The 23734-nt window shown below is 35.8% G+C and overlaps 1 protein-coding gene across 3 annotated transcripts in view; it reads right to left on the minus strand.

Annotated features, from left to right (window-relative positions):
• LOC115270114 (neurocalcin homolog) overlaps positions 1-23734 on the minus strand; it is a 579846-nt gene that overhangs the window by 23360 nt on the left and 532752 nt on the right. The gene's annotated exons all lie outside the window — the stretch shown is intronic.

A 23734-nucleotide genomic window follows, 5' to 3' on the forward strand; every position in this document is an offset into this window, starting at 1 on the left:
GGTTTTAATTGTGTTCCATTGTTATTTTATATGCACCAATTTAATCAAATTTCCGCACGTTCACCGTAGAAGGTGGGTGAGAATGTGCTTTGCTAGCGCGTGTCGGATGCACACGAGAGGATACGCCGTCTTTGCCGTCGTCGTCGCTTTCTGTGGATGAGGAGATGACTGTGCAGTTCTCGACTGTTGTTTTAACGACTTTTGGAACAACTAAGATTCCAAATATCATGTTCCTTCTGTTGTTATTTTTTACGCGAGTGGTTTCAACGAGCGAGTGAATGATTATAGAGGACATACAAAAAGCTGATCATCTACAAAAGTGCTTGAACATTATGTTACGAATTTGTAATCAATTACAGTTCTTAATACAACTTTGCCATTTTTCTCGCAGTAAAGTTTCCACTGCTGAGTACCCGTTTGATGTACTAGTTCGGCTTTTTAGACCCAAGGAATCTGTCACATTCCCCCGAAAACTGTTCATCCAATTTTCAAACTCTCGAATTCAATTCGCTCAAAAAAGTCATCCACATGAATCCATGCTAGGGGTTGTGTGCTAGTAGTAGACCCTGCAGCCCTGCACCTATAATGGACCCCCTACAGAAAAACTAAAAAAATAAATGCCCAAATCAACTGTTTTTAGGCTACTTCTACCAATTAGCAATTACATTGCTAAACAGCAGTTCTTGGCAAACGAATTGCCCAGTGGCCACAAAAATCGATTATTATACAAATTTTATGAATGAATGGTGGGGTCCATTATAGGCAACGTTGATGCATAGCTTGAAATGCGTGTTTTATAGAAATAATTTATTAATGTTGTATGTTTGACGGTCTTGAAAGAAAGAGAGGACATGAAACTTGTTTTGAAATTTCACTTTGGGTCAATCCATTGAGGTAACATTGCTAAAAAGCCGCAGAATCAAATTTGAGAAAATCTGCTGATCAGATACCCAAGAAATGGATCTTCGGGTTATGTAGTAATCGACCCACTAAAAACTCATTCTCTTTCTTCCTTAAGGCCCATCTGGAACTTCTTGAAATGCCCTGAAATGCACTGGAACGCATTGTGAAGCTCATCTGAGAGCCTATGAATTCCACTTAAACCTCTCTGAAACCTTTGAAAATGCCCTATACGCTCCTGAACCCCCGTTAAGCACATTAAAGAGCCTGAGAACCCTCTGAAACGTGACGCGATGCGACATGGACACAACACTTACTCTGCCGTGCGCAGCATCCCAATAAGTAACCGCGCTGCTGAAGCTGTACGTATTGCATATAAAACGTACAGATATTGACATGCATTACTCTAAGGAGTGTATCGGAAAGTAGTTGCAAATGTTCAGGATGCTCTATCTCGAAGCTGGGTTGATCTTTTTATTTCGGTTCTTCTATGAAATCTTCAAAATATTGTTAAGTTTAGAACAGCTTGAAAAAATTTGAAAAATGTTTAGTATTATTCAAAATATGGTTAAATGATTACACCTCACAAAATAAAAATCTGCACAAAATGCAATTTTGTTAAGATTTTTCCACATTTCAAAAATCTGTAGCGAATAAAATTTGTACGATAAAAAATCTGGAAAATATTGATGCTTGTTAACAGTTATGTACACATAACATATCATTCAACACCGACTTACAAAATTCATATTTTCGATAGAAAAATCCCCAATATCTACAAAGTGGTCCAATCCAAAAACGTCTATTTTGTGGTCAAACTTTGAAATTCTGCTTTCCATACCTCAAAAGGTTATAAAATTCCATTTTTTGCTCTAACTTACTCGTCCATGAATTAAAAAACATATCCCATTTAAAAAAAATGCGAATTTTTCATTTTATGTATTTTTTATTTGCGTAAACATGATTTGGAGGAGCATAGAAAAAAGGGGTTCCTCAAAAATGGCCTTTTTTTCATTTTTAAGAATTACGCTAAAATGCAGTGGAGATTATTCTTGAAAATAATAATTTGCCTATATCATAAGCATTCTGGAGAATAATATATTTGCACAAAAAAGTTAACAATTTTCGAACATTATCGAACTTTTTTCGCAATTTCAATTTTTTAGAAGGTGTGCAAAGTTTTAAAAACATGTGTTCAGTAATCTAGGTCAAAAGCCCAGTTAAATGAATATTTTTAGAAAACCATTAAAGCCATTTCTTTTTTCAAAGATTTATACAGTATCTCCAAAAATAAAATTACTTAAAAGTTGTATTAAACTATTTTTGAGGCTATTGTAAACATTTTCAACTACTTTACGATACACTCCTTATATAAACCATTAAAGTTGAATTAAAGTGGGAAGTGGCGCTACTATTGTTGAATTACGATTATACCAGTATAATCGTAAGTCAGCGATAGTGGCGCCACTTGCCACTTTAATTCAACTTCAACGGTTAATGTAGGGCAATGCATGTCAATATATGCGCATTTTATTTACACTACGTACTGCTTTCACAGCATGATTAGTTGGGATAATTGTCCCATGCTAATATGGTTTTCCATAAGCCTCCAGCTGAACAGGCAACATCGCAAGGCACAGTGCTGCGCTTCATGGACAAAAACGAAAAAATCGATTTTGTTCAATCTAGTACATATGCTATGCTGTCCATACATGTTTGAGATTTGTTGTCCGTCCAGAAGAAGCTTGCAGATTGCGTCCATTAATCCTCTAATGCCCGTTTTTTTATTTTTTATTTTTTTTTATCCAAATATCATTACATATCTAAAATCGATTGAACCATGTTTTGAAAGGTGTTTTTTTTTTAATTCGCGATTTTGTGAATTTAGTTTTCGATTTTTATAATTTTAATTGTTAAATATCCCTACATATTTATATGTTTTTTTGAAAGCCTATTTGGGATATCAATTTTTAAGACGACATTTTGAGAGTTTATGATTAGGTGTTGAAATTTTCTAATTTTAAACTATTTTCATGGAAAATTTTGATTTTCGTGTAATTTTAAGGAAAATAAGCTTATCGAGTGTGGTGGGATTTCTGGCGGGTGCTGGTGTCGCGCGCGTTTGCTTCGGTGGTTCGTTTTTTTTCTATTCGGAAGTGAGCATTTCGGAGTTTTGTAAAGCCTCCCGGTCGACGCGCGTTTGTTCGTTCTTTTATCCGCATTTTATCATTATGTACCGGTGGTGCCTTCGCGGAGCACCAAATCGAAGTCGCGATTTTAAAGCATTCACGTAGATGCAAATGTGAGGGTACATTACATATACAGCTAGTGTATGGCACGCGTGTGTTAGAGCCGAAATTAGTTCCAGTAGGGGTGGTTCGGTCGTGCGGTAGCCAAAGATCGGAGTTGTGCGGTAGCTTTGCAGCTAATCCAAATTAGTGCGTGCTTGTCTTTGTGATTTGTTCGACGTCGAGATACACAGACAACCAGCGATGGAGACACATAAATGGGTGAGCTCGTTTCATGCTATTATTTTATTGTGAATATTCGTTGTAAAATAACATGACTGTCTACGTAGACTTTCTTTTTGGTATTCTCCAAAGCACGCTTTGTATATTTCGTCACTTCAAGTAACGGCGCTGACTCTTTTTTTTTTGCAAACTAGATTAAGTTTTGAGAAGGAACATTGATCGATCATCTGACGTGAATGATGATCCATTGTTTGCTTTCCGCGTAAAGCGAACAATAGCGCGAAAGTCTTCACGGCATGATTCAAAATCAAAAAGTTATATGATCAAAGTGAATCATGATCCTACGATACATGCTTTAGTAAATATAACTCTAAGCGTCGCGTTCAGTTCATCCCTGTGTGGATTGAACTAAAGACTTCTACTTCATATTGTGGTGGAGAAGCGCGATAAGATTTTCTTTTTGGATTGTTTAAGTGAGGCAAAACTGTTAAGTATTATGTTGTAACATGTTGTGAATGTTTGGTTATAGTTTGGTTTATTGATGTGTCCTTTGTTGCGTTCAGTTTATTCCTGCGTGGAATGGTCTTAAAGTTTCTACTCCCTGATAGGGTGTAGACGCGCGACAAGATTCTTTTATTAGATATATTTTCATATAGAAAAGTGGACAATTGTGTTATTAATCCATTGTCAAATTACATCACCAACCACAGGTGACTCCAAGATTGACAATGTACCCTACCCTACTAACAAAAATTCCTTCCTGAGACAAACGTGGAGATGCAGCGATTCGCGGTCTTTATAATGAAATTCCCTCTCACCCTCGATGACTGCAAGGACGTGGCCGGCGCCGTTATTGACGTTACTATTATTGAGAGCTCTCGAACTGTGCACATTGAGAATAGTAAGCTAGTCCCAAGCCCTATTCGTTGGTTTCTTGTGCAACTTCGATTGCTTTGTTCAATCACGGAGTAGCAACTACGAATTGTGTGGTCATCTATGCTCATGCTCATGCTCATCAGGGATGGGAAAACTCACTTTTAAAGAGTTACGCTTACTTGCTATTTTCTCAGCTCAGAAGCGTGTTATCAAGAAACGATGTATGGACGAAATTTGCCTTGTGGTTTTGTCTAAAACTTTGCCGAATAGAGTAGGGGTCGCACACAAATCCCAAAGTCGTGACAGAGCTCTGAATGTGACTCTCCACGAGGTGAGTGTAATTTACATTCACCTCGTGGAGAGTTGCCTTCGAAGTTCTCTCACGAATTTGGTATGCGTGTGCGACTTGTACTCTATTCGGCAAACTTTTAGACAAAATCACAAGGCAAAACTCGTCCATACAACGTTTCTTAATTGCACGTTTCTGAGCCGAGAAAACTGTAAGTGAGTGTAACTCTTTCCAAGTGAGTGTTCCCATCCTTGATGCTCATGCTCAATTTTAAGGAAAATAAGTTTATCTTTTACTACAATATTGGGGAAAATTTAAAATATGTTAATTGTTGCGATTCAATACTGTTAAAAATCGGAAATCTTCCAACACTGATTTTCGTGGAGTGAATTCCAAGCGCTCCCCTGCCGGTACCCGTCATCGCGACAGCAGACAAAAGTCAATGCCAGAAAAGTAAAGCAAAGCAACAACAAAGAGTTGCAGTTGTTCGCTGCATGACCGTGTGATTTGGCCGTATAAGTCTACCCAAATAGCTCCTCCCTGGTGCTTCGATTAAAACCAGAGACGTTGGAACAGGAGTTCATTCTACGGTAAGCTGCCTGACTAAGGTCAAATATTGATCTGCAAACCTTCTTTCAGCAGCTGCAATTTGCCAACGGAGCCGGACTGAGAAGAGTTCTGGCAGAGTAGACAACGCATTACGGATGCATAGTAACACGTTTATTCTGAACCGTGAGTTAATTATATGCTATAATTTGATAACCTAAATTAAATAACTAGTACATTAAAACTAACCTAATTTGAAGATCCTAGTTCTTAAAACTTAAAACTATATGTACACTTGAATTTATTCCTAAATACTAAAACAAGCATTCGATAGGTTAAGGTAAATAAGCTGATTGTTGAGAATAGAGGTTTCCTAAATCAGCCAGAAGGCCATTGAATGTAAGTTTGCGACAAAATGTAGCTAAAACTTGAACTTAAACTAATGAAACTTTAAATAAATTACAGCTTTGAACTGCGTCTGTAAGGAACTGCTAAAGTTTACCTGCCCTGCTAATGTTTTACCTGCCCTGAAACCCTCCGATCCAAAACAAATACAAAAGACGAAAAAAAACAAACCAATATAATTAGTTATTAATATTTGGTAAAATATTCCGGGTCATAATTAGTTATTGTTTTGTTTGATATGAGAGCTAAAAGACCAAACATTAGTGTGAAGAAAAACACAATAAAATCTTATTTTGATATTGTAAGACGAAACTAATATCAGGGAAGATCTGGGATGCAGAACGATAAAACAATATAAAAAATGATCTAACAGATGAATTGCAATAAAACAAATACATGGCCATGAGTGGATCGTGAGATCCATAGTAGTAGATTTTAGGACAAACGTCTCCAAATCCATGTTCGACAGTGCATCAGACCTCAAATGCCCAAATCTGGCAAGATGGCTCAACTAATGGTCTTAGCTAGCCATTCGGCAAGACAGATTCAAAAAAATAAAAATGCACAAATCTCATGAAATAAAGTTCTAAAAACATCTAATTTGCTCTAGCTCACTTGTAAGAAGAAGGCCCAGGGTGCTCGTTAAGTTATTTATGAGGTTTGTGCGATCGAAATCGTGAGTGAGTTAAAAACTCGGCCATTGTGACAGCCATCTTTGATTCTAACGAGTTTGTCCTTATCCACTGTACACCACCACTCATTACTGAAAGTGGGTAGCAACAGGAGCTTTAATTTCTACGTTTTCGAAGGTATTAGGTACTCATGATTTATGTAAGTTGTGTTGGTTTGGTTTTGGTCCGCTATGCTGTAGATAACTGTGAAAGAACTGATTTTGATCTTGAGCACTATAGTGTAGTAACATTTTAAGTTTTGTTCGGCTCTACAAGAGATCTTCATGACCAATTTTATAAAACTCGCAATAAAACTGATTTATACATCAAAACCTCTTGATAACCTCTTTAAGAGCAGCTCCCGGCTAAGTGGACCACTCTCGGAGAGGTTTTGCAAACCGCATTAAGAGTAGCAATAAAACCGTTTTAAAACCTAGTAGAAAAAAATCCCATTATCGATTGTTGTTGTTTTTTTTTTTTTTTCAAAAAAAAACTATGACAGCTCAAGATGCAGAGAAGCTTCTTCGATGGAACGTAAAGTTCAGGACAATACATCATTCGTAAGTAGATGCGGTCATTTCAAAATAATATTTTAGTTGTTGTTGTGTTGGTAGGCTTATGCGCATTCAATTTTACCGTGAATATTGGGGTGGCAGAATCATAAAATTAATGCGCTTCAAAAATAGTGAATATTATCATCTTGGAATGAAATAAATCAATTTGTTTATTTAGTAAAACTATCTCGAATCACAAGAAAACTCAGCAGAGAGAGTTTATTTATGTGAGCATGTTATGGAAACGGTGGCAAACTTTTAATTCATTGCTAATTTGAGCAAAATTAAATATTTTCCATTCACGTTAGCTAATTCTTCAATATGGCGACTTCCATAATCAGCGTAAATAAAACGAAAGCAAGATTACTTTTATGATGACCGCAATAAACCTAGAAATGTCGTAGTTCTGCTTTTCCACCAACAGATGTCGTTACTAATCGAACGGATCGCCATCTGTTGAGAGTTTTAACAGTTTTATTGTGGTAATAATGATTACCAGAAGGTTTACAAATCGGAAAGTTTTGTTTACTCTTAAAATCTGTCTTTATGAATATCTTCAAGTATACTATAAAACATTTTATCAATGGTTTTCATAAAAGTAGTAATAAAACTGCAAGTTTTCATTAATGCTGTAATAAAACCCTAATAAAAATCAAACAAAACTAATCAGTAATGAAATTGTTACTTGGGATAACCTTCCGATTTATATTCAATACCTCCAATACACCTCCTTATTGTACCCTTATCTTAAAAATACGAAATTCTTATCAATATGTTACCCAAGAAAAATTACTATCAAACGAAAAAAGAATCGCATTTTTTATGGGCCATACTGTAAATATTCTCGTCTATCCGGTAAAAGCTCCTTGCCGTGACAACAGTGGAGGGTTCAGTAGTATATATAGCAGAGTAGGTAATTGAAATCGTTCTCTCAGATCAAAGCTTCGGGTGAAATTTGTATGGTATTTTGCATGAAAAGATAGATTACTAGGTTTTGAGAAAATGAGCCTCTCATGAGAAAAATGCAAAAAAGTATAATTATCCATGTAACATCCCATACAAACTTCAACCGCGATGCTTGAAACGTAGACATAGCCAATCGTGCCCAAATTTTGCACAGTTATTTAGGATCTTAAAAGCTGATGATGATTAACCTGGGCTTGTTAGGGGAATATCTGTAAATTAAAGAAAATCGGGTTAAGTACGGTTCCTTTGAATTCCACTAAGAATTTGCATCCTTTGACAGATACGTATTTCGACCTCAACTGTAAGGTCGTCTTCAGTGTCTTGTACTTGACTCGACTGATTTATCTTAAAAGCTTTTATTTGATTGGATGCGCTTGAATTTTCCGTTTTTCCATGTATCGAATGACTCACAGCGTCTAGTTACAACGGTTTTCAAATTAATATTCCTTCTCTTCGCAGGTTGACCGCAAGGATTTGGCCGGCGCCGTTATTGAGTGAACAAACTTGGAGCTCCCGAAACCTTTATATATGGTGGCTAATCCCAAGCCCCACACGGAAAGAAATTCTAAAACTACACTTGACGTGAATTTCTTGCACGCAAAGTTGCAAGCAAGCTCCATACTGTAGGCAACCTGTGATTTTACAATTTGATAAAAAGGATTGTGTTGAAAGCAACTCGATGAAACAAATTTGAACTGTGCAGCAATTGATTCTCTGTGCAACTCCGATAACTCTGGACAATCCCGGAGTAGGAATGTACGATCAACAATAATCATAATAAATTAAAAAAAAATGGTAAGTACAATTTATTACTCGCTAGACATCAGAATGTTTGCAATACAAGTTTTTCTTTCATGAATTCTTCGAAGTGTTCCGTCAGGGATGTCTTGATTATATTACTTTACTCATATAATTTAAAAGCCAAAAATATCCTGAAAATAAAGCTAAAATCTCAGCTTCAGTATCCTTGCCGAAAATTGATTAAAATTGTCGTTCGTTAGAAAGATTTTCAGTCAATAACATCAAGATTAAACTTCTAGAACAGTTACGGTAACACATTCCAAATACTCTAGTTATGAACATGGATCATTTTGAGCATCCCCTGGGAAAAATCGCCATTGCAAACATAAAAGCTTGCCACGTAGCTGTGCCTTCAAAGTTGGTCGTTTCATGGATCTGATTCAATTTCACAAGTGTGCTGATAGTGTAGTAGTGCTTTTGACCTCAACACTTAATGGAACTACTTCCCCAGTTTTATCTTTTATTTTCATCATCATCATCATCATCATCACTGTAAGCAACCGCATTCGCCCACTGACTGCCACAACTGAAGGGCAGCTTTCCTCTGAACTTTGCAATATAGGAGCAGCCACAGTCGTATATGAAAGGATTAATTCGCCAAGGGACTGGAGAATCCAATCATCGCCGTCGCTTTTGCTGCTGGCATGAAAAGGGAATTGGATTTCTTTTGTAATTACTTTGTGGGTTGAAGATTAATTAGTCCCTGTTAGAGAGATGATTAGCTTGAAATTAGGGATAAGGGCATTTCCAAGAATCGAAAACACTAGGAAAAATGTTCATCAATTTTCAGCAAACGAAAAACTCGTTCCCCGGTGTTTTGTCTTCAAACAATACGCGCTTCTTATCCCCTCAACAATCAATTTCCCGCTAAAGTAGACGCAGCAGCGGCTATTATTCCGTCATTTCCGAAACACAATTAACCATGCTTCTCCATCATTGTACCATCTCTCCGTTGATGTCGCCCGCCGGACTCGACGAAACCAGCCAGCGCAGCGTTGTTAACTCAGTTGAAAGCACATTGCCTCAGAGGCTGGCAGCGACGACATGACACCGCACTGAAGCCAGCTCCTGCCTACCAGGGCAGTTTTCTCCATCCACGCGACGGCGACAGTGTTTTTCTTAGATCTCCCTGGGTCCCATTTGTCGAGTTTCGAGTTGGCAACATCCAGGTTGTTTGTTGTAGGTACTATGCTGAGAGTGACTCTGCCCCAGCCAGGCACAGGTCCTCAGCAGGTTGGCTGGTTGGTGCAAAGAAGATTGACTTGAAACAAAAAGTAGCTGTATTGCTCCGGTTCTTTTTTTTCCGGGCGGCGCAACAAATATTCACAGAGGGGAAAAAGAACAGAAAAAAAAACTAGAAAACCGGGTGAGGAAATTCAATTACTATCACCGGAGCTACTTTGTTCTCGTTTCTTGTCATTGTTTTTTCGTTCAGTGCAAGGCCATATTGTTGCGATGGAAGGTGCTTTGCAGTTTATTTCTTTTTTTCCTATTGTAAGGGAAACTCTAGGACTGGTGGAGAAGTCATGTTTTCTCCATAAAATATCTGTGTTTTGCTGTGAATATAACACAACTAATTTTTTACTTGTGTTCTTGCTTATGAGTAATTTAAGGAAGAAAATATAAGGATCTATATGATTTCAGAGAATTCAAGCGACGCGTATGAAGGACGAATTAGACAGTGAACGAAAGAGCAATTTGTGGTGGCGACGGATAAACCACGATCTTATTGCACTCTTTGATAAACTCAGTCAGAGGTAGACAAAGTCAGAAGCATACCGTAGGCATGCCATATTGCAAGTATGCCGGACTACAATCATACAAAGTTTATGCTTGAAACAACAGATCTGGTTGGCAAAGAAAGGCATAGATCACAGAAAATGCGTTATTTTTTGGCACAGCCTCGTGGTCGCGAGGATTACACTTCATGGCATGGTCATGGGTTCAATTCACATCTGTACCACCAGAAATTTTTTCATCATGCCCTCTTCAGAGCATATGTTTTAACGAACTGTATTACTAGATAGTCGGGCCACGGACTTACGAATAACTATATAACTATCCATAAATAGCAGGTATGATGATAGAAGAGGAAAAGAACCAAAGTTTGAGTCCGATTGATTGCGTCATCATATTGGAATTGAATTTCGTATTGCAAAAAAAACAATTTCACATTTTTTTTTTTCACAAGAAGCTTGTATTTTTCTTAAACTTTGTAAACGATGATGTTAAAATATAGCCATGGATGTGTCGGAAAATTTTGTCAAGGACCGCAATGCGATCCGACACTTGTGACAAAAGTTATAACGTACAGATGATCTGCTGATGCTTTTAGCATTTACAAATGTCTTAAATTCCCTGCTCAATATTTCACCAGAGTTTCGGACGCACAAATTTCAAAAAGTAAACTTCTAATGATAGCTTAATTTTTATTTTGTTCTTGCTCACATGCAAAGATGTTTTCGATCACCTGGCAATCATTTGACTCATTTGTCTACTTATAACTCAGTTCAGAAGCATAATATTAAAAAAGTGATGTTCGGCAAATTTATAGATAGGTATTTTTACAACAATTATCACCAAAGACGCCATACTCTAACTCTCATATATACGGCTTGAGAGCGCTAGTATCACCTACTCATACTAAACGATCGAAAAATCCGATCATTTAGTAACAGTAGGTGGTACTAACACTTTCACGCCGTAAATATTGGAGTTAGAATATAGCGTCCTTGGTGATAATTGTGGGAAATGCACTAATCTTCAAGTTTGCCGAACACCACATTTTCATACTAGGCTTCTGAACTGAGTTATGGGCAAATGAGTCAATCGATTGCCAGATGATCGAAAACATCCTTGCTCACATGTAATAAATTTAAAATAAGAAGATCTGAAGTGCTGGTTCAGTTTCTAATGAGATTTGTGCGCTTTAAATCGTGAGTAGGTGCGATACTCGCCATTGTGGTGGCCATCTTGGGATTCCAACAAGTCTGTTCCAAGCATGTAAAGGAATAATCAATTATAAACTCTGATTTTTTGGCTGAAGCTCCTAATGGTAAAACTTTTCACACAAGCGTCGGATCACTTTGCAGTCTTCGACAACATTTTACAGCATATCCCTGGCATTAGTTACGTATGGTTTCATAGAAGAATTTGTTCTTTATATTAAACTCTTTGTTTTGTAATTTCACCTTTGTGATTATTCCAACAGAAATTCACTTCTTTTCATTAATGAAGCCAGAGTATTGCTGTCTTCTCCAATATTGGATAAAAATGTTTTGCTGAAAAGTTTTCTAAACATCGTTGGCCAAGCAATACAAAATTCTCCTGCTAAGATAATGAACAAACTTCACATTTTATATTTTTTTACCCTACAATTTAAAATATACAAGTGTTCAGTTTGCTTATTGTTGTCGCGGTAGAATTTTTTGCAGTTCAGCCAACCTCATACTGCTTTTTCTTTAAAGGTATGCTGCTCCTAGTGGAACAGGACCTGCATCTCAACTGAGTACTCCTAAAGATTTACTGGTGAAGTACTTGGAGAAATTCTGGCGGAATCGCAAGCGGAATTTCAGAAAAAAAAAAACTGAAGTGATACCAGCAAAAATTCACTAAATAATAGATAACTAGTGGAGCGGATCTGGTGTGATGGTTAAAGCACGTGACTATCACGCCAAGGACCTGGGATCGAATCCCACTCCCGACAAACTCGCAAAATGTGAATTCTCCTTCGGAAGGGAAGTAAAGCGTGGGTCCCGAGATGACTAGCCAAGGGCTAAAAATCTCATTAATACAGATAAAAAAAAAATAGATAACTAGTAAAATAACACTAGATAACTGTTGCAGATATTGCTTCTGAAATTCTGCTAGTTTTTATTCAAGAATTTCTGGTGGAATGTACCAGGAAGTCTCTCTGGAATTCGTCAGGCAATTCCGTTTTGGAAATTCTCCAGGAATATTTTGGAGTACTTCAAGAAATTCTTGCTGGAATTGTATTGTATTCTTCAAGAAATTCTTGCTGGAAATTCTCTAGGAATTTTCAGAGGTCAATAAAGAGGAATGACTGCGGAAACATCATCTGGAAATTTTTGAAAAATCTCAGCAAGAAAGCATAGAGAAATTTTGGCAGGAGTCCCAGCGAGAATTTCTGGTGGTATTTCAAGAGAAATTCATAGACCAATCCTTGAAGAAATATGTACCTAAACGAATCACCGGAGGGCTTCTTGAAGAAATTCATGGAGTAATCTCAGAAAAAAAAAATTTAATCAGAATCCTAGAAGGCATTCCTGGAGCAATGTCATACAGTTTTCTGAAAAGATTTACTCAGCAATTTCTCTTAGAATTCCTCTAAGGACCTGTTCATAAACTACGTAGACTCTTAGGGGGGACAGGGGGAGGAGTCTGGCCAATGTCTACGCTCCATACAAATATCGAAAATTTTGTATGAACGAAAGTCTACGAGGGGGAAGGGGGGTCTGAGATGGCCAAAAATGAGTCTACGTAGTTCATGGACAGCGCCTAGGGATGCCTGCTGGGGTTTCTCCAAACCCCGGGCGTTCGTATTGGGATGCCTCAAGTGAGTTAGCTGCCAGGAATTACAGCTATAATTTCTTCAGAGATTTTTTCAAGAATTCCTCTAGAAATTGCTCTTTATATTCCAGTAATTCCTTCAGGAAATACTAATAGAATTTCTTTAGGAATTTCATCAGGAATAAGGAGTGCAACGGAAATGAGTTGAGAATGTTCGAGATGCTCTATCTTCAAGCAAGGTGAGTCTTTTCATTAAGGTTCAGATTTGTGCTCCTGAAAGCTGGATGAAATTTAAAGCGAATATTATGGCGGCAATCCGTGGATTCATATCCTTTCAGCACCATGGCATTCAGCCACGGTCCTAAGGAGGGAATTTGTGCGGGTTCTGGAACAGATTCCTAGACAGTCATCAATAAAGCCTGTATCCGCAATAATCGGGACACAGAAATAGACCTGTAACTCTGCAATAGATACATTGAAATTGCTCAAATTTGGCCTCATAACATCTTGAGATGTGTTCATTTCACCTACAAAATTTCATGTGGACCGTTGCAGTTCTTTTTGTTGTAGCGATGAAAGAGTAGAATGTGCGCTATTGAATTTTGTACAGACCCTAGTTTTGCTTGCCAGCGCTGTAACTTTTCAATTTGGCGAAGAAAATGGCTGAAATTTTGAACACAAACCTCTCAATCTACATTTGTTGCATAGGCAAAATTTCAAAAAAATCGATGCGCTATCAACAATTTTATAGTGGAAATATGTATTGGGACTGAACGTGATTTTAGCCCCTCAGACAGCAATCAGTCAGCACCCTTTATTGTTTCGATTGTACTATTGAAAGTACTATATCAATAATCATCAAACTTTGCAGGCATAATATACACGTAATCAACTATCTTCTGTAAAAATTTCATGAAAATTGTCAGAGAAATTCTAAAGTTATGAATAGACAAACATCACACATGAAAAACACAAAAAATTTTCACTAACACTCACCCATATCAACACCAGTAACTTACAAACCAATTGATCAAAGTTGATGAAATTTTGCAAAAAAGTGTCTCTATAAGTATCATAACTGCTAACGAAATTTTATTATTATCATCACAGAACTTTGATTTGTAGCGTAAAAGAACCATCTATTATGCGAATGCAAATTGGTCATGATTGTACAAAATGCTTAAAACCACGTCTGTTTGTTTTTCATCCACAGTTAAAAGTAATGCGTCGATTTTTATGAAATTTGGCACACATAATAAACATACATCAAAGAGTTCTCGGTCAATGATTTGGCCAATTTTACCGATTCATTACAGAGCTACAGTCGTACGTCTGTGTCCCGTTTATTGCGGATACAGGCTTTAATAATTATTCAAAATATTGCCCACAGCTTTTCTTTTTGAAAAAAAAAAACATTCAGAGAGATGTTTGAATGATTTTCGAATGAATTTTGAATGATCTGGTTCTAAGTATTTATGGAACAGTCAAAATTTTGGTGGAATTTCAGATAAAATACAGGGGATAGACAAAATGATCGGGACAGGCAAAATTTTCACTTTTCAAAAAATGTTCAATTAGCTGTAACTTTTCGAAAAGTGCATCAAATATTTTCAAATTTTTACTGTAAATTCCTCAACTAGTTGTGTACCAGTGGACAAAATTTGGAAAAGATCGGACAATTACTCACGAAGTTATAAAGATTTTTGAAAAAGGTAGAATTATCCGATAGCCAACTTTGAGCTGTTATATCTCCGGATTCAATAAACCGAATGCAATGAAATTTTGTCCATTTATGACTTATATAATGAGCTATGAAAAACCATTGATTTAACTTAATATCCTTAACACGGAAGAAAGTTATAACGAATATATTATTTTTCTAAAAAAAAACACCAAATTATCCAAAATATCAACATCGTTTCAAAATTCAAGATGCAAATTATAGTTCATTTAGTTTCCCTCTAATTGACTTATATATAAATGCGTTTTGAAGGAAAGTAACAACATAGCCGCCGATAAATTGAAAAAGTAATGGGATGCATATTAAAAATAGACCAATTTATTAAAAAATCGGGAAAAAAATAAAATCACTATAACTTTTTCGCTTGTTAAAAATTTCAAGTTAAGTTAAATGTTTTCCAGAATTCATTATATAAGTCATGAATGGTCAAAATTTCATTGCAATCGATTCATTGAATCCGGAGATATAACAGCTCAAAGTTGGCTATCGGATAATTTTATCTTTTTCAAAAATCTTTATAACTTCGTGAAGAATTGTCCGATCTTTTCCAAATTTTGTCCACTGATACACAACTAGTTGAAGAACTTACAGTAAAAAATTGAAAATATTTGATGCACTTTTCGAAAAGTTACAGCTAGTTGAACATTGTTTGGAAAGTGAAAATTTTGCCTGTCCCGATAATTTTGTCTATCCCCTGTACCTGTGTTTTTAATCATGATATGTGTTCTTATTCATAGACAGGATTATGATAGATGTTTGGGTAACTATCTTGCAATATTCCAAAGCAATTTCCCTATACGATCTGTTGTGAAGGTTGTGGTTGATTTTTTTATAACATTTTGTAAAAAATGTTCAAGTATTTTTTGACAATTTCTCGCGTGATATTCTTTATATTTTTGGGGAATTTCTTTAAAAATAATAATTTTTGTTTGCGAAAATCTTGCCTGAATTATTTAAATTTTCCCCACAGATTTTCTGGAAAATTCCAGGGCAAACATTAGATGGATATAAGGCTGAATTATTTTCCTTTGATGTTTCAACATTTGTGACGAGAGCAATGAAGAAATCCCTTAACGATTTTTTGGAAAATTCCTCGTAAAGTTTTTGACGGAAGCCTCGAAAAAAAAACTCTTAAAGCTGTTGTAATGCGTAATTCCATGAAAAGTTTCTGGTTTTTTCTCAGTTGAAAAAAATAACTTTCAAAGGAATTTTTGAATATCCAAATCAATTTTTCAATCACTGAATGAATGTTCAATAGTTTTGATCAGGATATCTGAAACATCTTTGTGGGATTCGTGGCCGTGTGGTTAGCGGCGGCAGTCGTCTAGGCATAAGGACTACTGTATCGGAAATTAACTATAAACATTCAAAATGCTCTATCTCGAAGCACGGTTGGTCTTTTTATTACGGTTCTTCTATGAAATCTTCACAATATCGTTAAGTTTAGAACAGCTTGAAGAAATTTGGAAAAATTTTAATATTATTGAAAATATGGTTCTATGAGTATACCACACAACCCAAGTAACACATTATGTTATATTAATGTATAAAATACACGCTTCATACAAATACTCATGTTAGGTCAAGGATATGAAAAACTTAAATTTATACACTTATATCACCGAAAAAGCGCAAAAAAAAATGGCGGATTATACAACATCTTCGATGTTATAGAAGATGTTTTTCGATACATCGTAAGAACATGATATTATGTTTTCGGAACTATCCTATAACATCGACAATAACTTCTTGTTGTGATCATGCTAGCAGGAAGTGAGTTATTACCAATTGCAAATCATGCAATAATATTTGCCAGCTGCATTCTGCTTCCAGCTCCTTCCTTCGAATTGAAGATGGCTGAATAATTACTTTTTCGCTTTCGCTTTCATGTTGCCATTGCCCAGAAGCATGACCAGAACTTTTGTGCGGACACAGATTTATGGTGAAATGAACGTTTTCATGCACCATAAATTAATGCGCTTCAGTTCTGATATTTATTAATCCAAATGTTTAGCGAGTTTTTCGTACTTGTTGATTACTTTTCATTTGATTTACAAGAAGGTAAAATGGTGGCCGTACAGTACAGTGCCGTCGAAAAAATGTGTGATTTAAAATATTTTGAAAAATGACATTTATTATGTTGTAGTTCTTATTATAGAGGATACCAATAATTTCCAAATTTTGTCTTTCTAACAATAAAACAAAAAAAACTATATCTTTCTTTCCCATTTAAAACGAAACGTATGTTTTTTTAGTAGGCACTGTTATATTAACTTAAATTGATCATTACTTGCCCAACGGAGAGTGATATGGCTGTAATGCGTTCAAGCTACATTAATCTAACATCTTAATAACATATTACTTTACTGGTCGTCAAATTACCTTGAAATAACATCAATTTCATGTATTTTGAACAATTAGCTGAAGAAGTGGTAAAACGGTATTGTATACTTATTTTCGACAGTTATATAACAATACATGGAAGTAGCTAAATCAAAACAAACCCAAGCAACACACATGTTATATAAAAGTTACGACAGCGCAAGTTTTGGTTGTATAGAAGTTTATTTTATGTTATTTCAACACAAAGTTAGAATTACGTAAAATAAACTTCTATACAACCAAAACTTGCGCTGTCGTAACTTTATTATATCATGGGTGTTGCTTGGGAACATACCAATTGGAAATCTTGGGAATTTAGTTGTTGGTGCAAAGTTGTGTTTTTCGTTGGATTGGTGAGCAGAAACGAGTGTATTTTCCAAGCAAGCTTGCTATTTGATGAAAACATTCGCGAAATGATGCGATTTGCTTTCGACAACGAATACGTTTTCACCCATCCTCGCTTTATTCAATCAACCTCCCATACGAGTAGCACACGAACGGACTCAACACTAATCAGCATAGTTGACTCTTCCTTTTCGCCGTTGAGCCGTTGCGTTCCAGCCAAGCATCTCTTTTCATCGCTTTCGATGCTTTTCGACAGCTTATCGCGAAGCATCGTTGGCTGGAAGTTTTATTAGTATAGTATCGGTACATGCGAATGTTGCTTCTGTGTGCGTGTCGAGCGTTCATGCCGTAGCTTCGCAAACCAACCTATTAGGTATGGTTCGGCTGTTCGGGCGAGCGTGTGACGGCCCAGTCAGATGTGTGCAAAATCGTTTGTGATTTACATCATGTTCGTTTTGCCACCTCTTTGCTGCTGGTCATCGCTGATCAGTGCACAGTTCAATCGCACGCGATAAATATACAGTTGATGAGTTGTGATGAGCACTAGTGAGGTGATCATTTGCATCATTGTTTCCAAGTAAGTAGCCGAGCTAAGTTAAATAAACAACCGCGAGTGATTTGGAAGCTGATGATTACGCTTTCAAAGTAGTTTGGTTGATTTTCCGTCGCTAATTTTATAGGCTACAATGTACACAGCAACAACTTTCCAGGCTACCAAGATCTTCTACGGGGTTTGCCAAATTTCATCAGTAATTGCGATACAAGCATTGTATTACATAAGTTATTGACAGCCATGGAGTAGAAAAAGCATATGGACATTAGGTGCAATGAAATTGAAACTCCATTGCGATGATAAAATGTTTATAATATACCATCAAACGTCTCAATCCACGAGCTGCAAACATTAGCAGCTTCGACGTAATTTCGACTTAAAAATAACATGATCGAACTGTCTGGTGAAAATTACGTTCCAATGATGTTCCATTTAACACGTCATTAAAAAAGAAAACTATAAGCTTCCGAGCTTGTACAGATCAGGTATTTTAAACGTAAAACTAACTTCTAAAATTGTTGATGGAAATATTTATCAACTTGTTGACGCAATACTTAGTAAGAACATGTTTTCAACCAAAGAGGTTACATTATTCGCTTATAATACATCTTTTTTGACTCCCATTTCAAAAGATGTTTTCTGTGTTACTTGGGAAAATAACAATCTGTACAAACTGCATTTTTTTAAAAATTTTTTAACGTTTCAATAATTTGTAACGAAAAAAAATTGTACGGGGAAAAATCTGGAAAATATTGATTATTACTAGCAGTTATGTACACATAACATATCACTCAATACCGACTTTTCCAAATTCTTATTTTGGATAGAAAAACCTCCAACATTAAGAATATGGTCTATCCCAAAAAACACCTACTTTTTGGTCGAACATTGACACTCTGTTTTAAATATTATCAGAGGTTATACAATTCCGTTCTCTGGTAAAACTACCTCTTCAATAGATTTAAATACATACCCAATCGAAAAAATGCAAATTTTCAACTTTATGTATTTTTTTATTTGCGTAATCGTTCTTTTAAGACGCATAAAAAAAAGAGTTCCTGGAAAAATGGCCTTTTTTCATTTTTAAGAATTGCCCTTAACTGCGGAGGGAATTTTTCTTGATAAGAATAATTTTCCTATATCATGAGCATTCTGGAAAAGAATATATTTGCGCAAAAATAGGAGAAAAAATTGAATATTTTCCCACAGTTTTCGCAATTTTAAATTTTTAGGAGGTGTCTAAAATTTTTAAAACATTTGTGCAATGTTTGAGATAAAAGTCCAAGTTAAAAGATTATTTTTTGAAAATCAGAACTACCATTCTTTATTTGATAGATTTATATAATATCTCCAAAAATAAAGTTATGCTTATTTAGAACAGATTATTTTTCAGACAATTGTGAACGTGTATAGTTCAGCGTATCTCAAACTATGGGTCGCGACCCACTGGTGGGTCGCGGACTGATTTTTGGTGGGTCGCGAAGGCTTGGGCAATATTGTAATAAATGTCTTGAAAAACTTATGTCAAATGATATTGCTAGCCATTTCTAATTTACAAATACTCCTTTGGAGAATCGGCAGAGTTTTTATCTAGAAATTCGGTTTCTAATTAATTCTATTCATTTTTTTTAAGTGTTACTCTGGAGTATATTGAATATTGAAACGATTGTCTGCGTTCCAAAATCAATTTTGAATCTATGAATTTTCAATCAGAAGGTTTAATATTAGGGTAAAATTTTATTTTCTTGTGTTCTGGGCAAAATAATGATCGTTGCTTGCGTATTTTCAGTAAGATTGAAGTGCAGCAGCAAATTTAAAAAAAAATAGAAACACCAACAACAGTTAAAAATTATCAAATTAGAAACATTACCTTGACCGAACCTCAGTAAAGCTAAACTTCAGAGAAATTCTACTGAATGGCGATAATCTGAAGTTTTACGAAAGTCAGAACAACTGAAAAGTTATTTCAATGAAAATGTAAATAAAATAAGTATGTATGAAGGATATAACTAAAAATTTCAAGAGGATTTAAAATTGCCATTATATCTTCAAAGACTTCGTCTAAATTGTATGTTTTTTGTTTATTTCTTGAATGTGTAAAAGAATACCTAAAACCTGTTGCATGGCCCCAAACTTGTTAAACATATCAGGCCAAACATTTTTATAGGTCCTAAGTGCAGATGAGAGGCTCTCTTAAAGTCTCCTGTTTTGCGACTAGAACGTGTTTGTATTTATAAATTTTGATTTACTTCTTTCATCGGAAGGTAGATTAAACAATCCTTTTCCGATCTACATATCACAAATTTTTAAATGTCCACTGTGACATCGTTATAATTTAAAAAGAATCGGAACAAAGAGAAGCTCTTTTTTGCAGATAGGACCTTTAGATATGTTTGTCGCCATATAAGAAACATAGAAACTTCTCAAACAAAGAGAGCACTATTAGTTAAAAAACAATATTTTGTCGTAAGTTTGAGTGCTACGTAACGTAAGTTTATGAAAACCTATGAAAGTAATAAAATGTTTCCAAATTTACAAAAAAATGAGTATTTTATGAAAATACGTGCTGGTGGGTCGCCAAACTCTATAAAAATCCAAAGTGGGTCGCAATCTGAAAAAGTTTGAGAACCCCTGGTATAGTTAATTTCCGATACAGTCCTTATCGTAAGCCTCGGAGTGTGGGTTCGATTCCCGCTCCAGTCGGTGGAAACTTTTCGTCAAACGAAAAATTCATCACTGGGCCACTGGGTGTTCTGTGTCTCGTCCATTGTCTAGTGTAAGTAATGTGTTCAGTCTGTGCAGCCTCTGGCTGAAGGCGGTGTGAATTGTCTTTTTTTAACATGTTTTGGTGTAATTCCTTGAGAAAGTTTGTAATTCAATTTCAATAAATTAAGTTGGACTCGGTTATAAAGATTTGAGTTTTTAAAACTTCCCAAACATATATCTAGTAAACGGAATGCCGCACAAAGCAGACGTTTTAATTGCTTTTCAGTGAATGTTCGGTGATACAAGAGATGTCCCGAGCAGGAATGCCACATACACAGATTTATCTGTATTATACAGATTTTTGAGCACCCGTGCAGATTTCGTTTTATATGAAATACAGATTTTTTAGATAGAATGGCTGTTTTATTTTTATATGGGACTCAGTTTTTTTTTGAATAAGTGATACAGATTTAAAAACGAATCATCTGGCATCCTTCTTCTTCTTTATGGCTCGACGTCCCCACTGGAACTTGGCCTGTCTCGCTTCAACTTAGTGTTGTTTGAGCACTTCCACAGTTATTATCTGAAGGGCTTTCTTTGCCTGCCATTGCATGGATTTGTATATTGTGAGGCAAGTACAATGATACATTATGCCCAGGGAGTCGAGAAAATTTACCCGACCGGAACGGGAATCGAACCCGCCGTCTCCGGATTGGCAATCCATAGCCTTAACCACTAGGCTAACTGGCATCCCTTGTCCCGAGTAAAATTAAGTAGAAAGTATCCAGGGTTTGTGTTGAAAATTTCTACATGATATTCAAGATGATGGTTGCAAATATTTCAGATAATCCTTTTTTTTTAATTTTTGTGGAGATGACTTTTGGCCAGAAATTTTTCTAATGAAACGATTTCAAGACATTTTTCAAAGAATGTTAGGATTTATTTGAGAAATGTCAAAGTTTGTTTTCAACCTTCTTATTGCATAACTATGGGAATAGCTCACTAGCGTAGTGTACGGTTTGCGTAAAACATTACCCTAATGCAAAAGGAGAGTTGTGTGAAAAATTGAAAATTCTTGAAAAAACTCATCCAGAGTTTTCTCTAGAAATTCTTTAGAAAATTGTGCAGAAAGCACCTTCAATATAAGACTGACAAAAGCGTCTCTTATTGATTGACTGAGCAAATAAAAAATGCACAAAACTTATCGAACCGCGGTATTCTTTTAATTACCCTTCCCAATTTAGTGAAAAATTTAAAAGTCAGCTAAGGTCAACTTTTGCCCCACCTTACTTTATATTTCAGCGTTGGCAGACGAGAATATTAAAATATGATCTCAAATCGAACAATTTTTGGTGTCATATTCAAGGTTTGTTGAATATCGCACGAATAACTAAAAGTAACATGTTATCAATTTTTGTTCTTATTAAAATATTTTAAAATTTCTACATAAGATCAAATTTAGTTCTTCTAAACAAAATGGAACACATACACCCAAAGAGTTTGCTCAATATTAGCAGCGAGCTATAGTTGAGTGGTAAGCATCACCTCCTGCGGATCCCAAGGTCGAAGGTGCGATGCTGGCTGTTGGCAGATTTATTTTTTATTTTCAAGGAAAAATGTCGAAAAATCTTGTCTGATATTGTTTTGATGTTGTAATCATTCAACGAGTTATTATTGCGTACTTCTTCACACTAGATTTTGATATTTTTTCTGATGTTTTACCTCTTATTTCAATCAAACCAATATCAGTTTTTGTTCTCAATTATTTATAACCAAATGTGTTATTTGTTAGATTTTCTCACCTACTCGGATGGATCGATTATTTAAATTAACTTAAATTATACACTCGAACAATTATTCAGTTTATGGAAATGATTGAAATCCAGTATAAAATGCTTAACCTTTCAGATATTGTTACTTCACAAGATTAACAAAGAATCTTACAGGGGATTATTCCTCCCATTTCCCCATATCTGAACCTGCACTGCAATACCAACCGAAAGAAAAACGGTACACGGCGATGATGATGCGATGACAACGATATGGCGTCTCCATTTTCAACTATTCTTACTGCATTCGTGCTTCGATCGGCAATGCTTCAAGTGTTCAATATTGTATGCAATCGATTCAATTTTAAATTGATGAAATTGAAAATAAAATTCCATCCAGCTAGAGAACACCATCATCATCACTACCACTTCGTAGGCAAAACTCGCTCGTATGTCCATCGGGAACGACCGAGCGGGCGTCGGGAGAGAAACTTCGATATGCACTTAAACGTTGTTGTTTGCGGAAATGCGTCTAGAAGTGGTTCTAACTGGAAGTGATGCAGTATGCAATTCGACAATGATTTTTCATTAGGATCTAACTGATATGATCGATGTCTCTTCATCGATGACCCTTTTATGTTAGTAAAGAAAATGTTTTGAGGTTTCCAAAGACTTTTTGTGTAAAAATTCGTGAAAGACGCCAACATTCGACAAGCCAATAAGGCCCAAATGAAAATTCATCTTCTTCCGGCTTCTCAGCTTTTCCATCACGAAATAAATTCTGAACCGCATCGGGAATCCTCATGATATGGTTTTGCTGAATAAAGTCGTGCCTATTAGCTTAAGTTCATGGAACGTGGTAACACGTCTGATTCGAAAAAATTGAATGAGCTTTAATAGCTTATATCGCAGTAACTTGATTAAATCGTTAAAACACCATTAATCATCGAAAACGATATGGCAAACAGTCATTTTTCACTCCTAATTTCATCCGTCAAACGACGTGTAGGAAACATTTTTTTAATGGCATAACATATGATGGCAAAACGGCAGAATGAGTATGTGAGTGGGTACGAAACGTAATTTACATCGAATAACCATGCTACAGCACCTTAGGCGCAGTTTAAATACATGTAGCGTACGTGTTGGTAGGTGGTTGTTTTCAAATTCATTCTATCGGCCGACGATGACATGTGATTGACGTTGAATCCTTCCCCATCATTCAGTTG

Source organism: Aedes albopictus, chromosome 2 (genome assembly GCF_035046485.1).
Source record: "Aedes albopictus strain Foshan chromosome 2, AalbF5, whole genome shotgun sequence".
NCBI classification, from domain to species: Eukaryota; Metazoa; Arthropoda; class Insecta; order Diptera; family Culicidae; genus Aedes; species Aedes albopictus.